This window comes from Athene cunicularia (assembly GCF_003259725.1).
Source record: "Athene cunicularia isolate RWA chromosome 20 unlocalized genomic scaffold, athCun1 chr20_part1, whole genome shotgun sequence".
NCBI lineage: Eukaryota > Metazoa > Chordata > Aves > Strigiformes > Strigidae > Athene > Athene cunicularia.
Genome location: NW_020799125.1, coordinates 13,097,355 through 13,099,442, shown reverse-complemented (window position 1 = coordinate 13,099,442; position 2,088 = coordinate 13,097,355).

The following is a 2,088-nucleotide window of genomic DNA, read 5'->3' as shown; positions in this document are numbered from 1 at the left end:
GCTCTGGGAAGGAGAAAACGCAGACAAACTGCTGATTGCAGCTGCCTGGCTAGCAAATAAAACAAGTGCTCCCAGAGCGAGTGGCACAGGGAAAATGAGCCCTCTCTCCACTCAGGGCCAAAGGACAAAATTCCCTTCTGCTGTATGTGAACCAAGCGGCACCCGTGGGCTGTGCAGGGGATGGGATTGTAGGGCAATACCTTTGGCTGGTTGATGGGATGGTCTAGAAGTGCTTGCTGCAGTGAGAGCACTGTACTGCAAAGGCAAGGAGTCACTTAAGCCAAACCCTAGACTTCTTAGCAAAAAAGAAAATCAGGAATATGTGAACCGTCTGTTTTGTAAAGAAATAACCTTCAGGGTTTCCTCTGCTGCAACCTCAAGAAATTCCACAGCTGCTGCTGCGTGGGAGGGAGCCCAGGGAGCATATTTCCCCTCGGCGCGTGGCCGATGCTCAGGGCTGGCTGTGGCCCCCACCGGGGGAGGGCTGTGCTGAGCAGCGCAGGCTGCAGCCTCCCTGCCCTGTGCGGCCAGAGCCCCTCGCTCCGTCCCCTTCCCAGCCTGGGGTAAATGTTACTGAATTCTTACAAATCCTTCAGTTTTGCAGAGGGTCTGGGACCTTGGTAGCCCCATCCCAGAGGCCCCTGGAGCTCCCTGAAGCATTAGGAGTGCAAGGGGCACAGGGGATGTGCCAAGAGGTATTTGCTGTGCCTAGAGGTATTTTCTACTTCTAATTGCTGCCCTCTCAGCTGCAGAAAAAAATCATGGGTCTGCCAAAGGAAACAAAATATTGTTCCTGTTTTCAAGATCCAGGACAAGCAAGGGAAAAGCAACACAGACTCTTCTGAACGATAGCAAACACCATCTCCCTCTGCCTCGCTGCTGTTTAACACCCGCTGGGGCTGTTAGGAGGTGCCTGCACCCGGGTCACCGTGAAGAAAACTCCTTGGCCCAAGGCTGGGTGCAGGCCCTGCCCCGTGGGGCCTCCTGAGCCACTGCCCACTCCGGTGCCACCACTGGCCCCTGTAAAGGAGCCAAATGTGTTTTGGGGAGCTGGTGCATTGCACAGAACCCTCTGTAACACAGAACCCACCCTGCGGTGCCCTGCAGGGTCTGGCTGGGCAGGGCTGCGGGAGCAGGGCGCTCCCCAAGCACCCTGCCCAGCCTGGCACGTGTACCCCCAGGCCTTCAGCCCGCTGCTCGTGCTGAGCAGCCAGCTCCTGCCGCTGGGCACCCCACGGCGTGGGCTGCAGGCGAGGGGCTGTGCCTGCTTCGGGGCTCTGGCTCTTGGGGGACACATGAAGGGCTGAGCCCACTGCCCCCTGCCCGGCTCCTGCTGCTCCCCCTGTGACACGGCCCATCGTGGGCACCCCCAGCACGTCCAGGACAAGCAATGGAGCACTGGGGACCCGAGTCCCTCCCTGTGACCCATCCCAAGCTGGAGTGGGGAGCATTGGGGAGCACTGGGGAGCATCCGGTCCTCCCAGAACCCCATCCCAGGATAGAGCAGGGAGCACTGAGGTCCCAAGTTCCTCCCCGTGCCCCATCCCGGGCTGGAGCAAGGAGCACCAGGAAACTGTGTCCCTCCCAGTGCCGCATCCCGGGCCAGAATGGGGAGCACTGGGGAACACTCAGTCCTCCTGGTGACCCATTCCAGGGTGGAGTGGGGATCACTGGGGAACACCCGCTTCTCCCCGCACCCTGTCCCAGGATGAAGTGGGGATCACTGGGTCCCGAGTCCCTCCCCGTGCCCCATCCCAGTCTGGAGCGAGGAGCAGCAGGGAGCGGTGTTCCTTCTGGTGCCCCATCCCGGCCAGAACGGGGAGCACTGGGGAGCTTGGGGAGCACTGGGGAGCACCTGGTCCTACCAGAGCCCTATCCCAGGCTGGAGCGAGGAGCACCGGGGAACTGTGTGCCTTCCGGTGCCCCATCCCGGCCAGAACGGGGAGCACTGGGGAGCACCCGGTCCTCCTGGTGCCCCATCCCAAGCCGGAGAGGGGAGCACTGGGGAGCACCCGGTCACCCCGGCGCCCCGTCCCAGGACGGAGCGGGGAGCCCCGGGGAGCCCCGGGGAGCCAGGTCCCGCCCCAC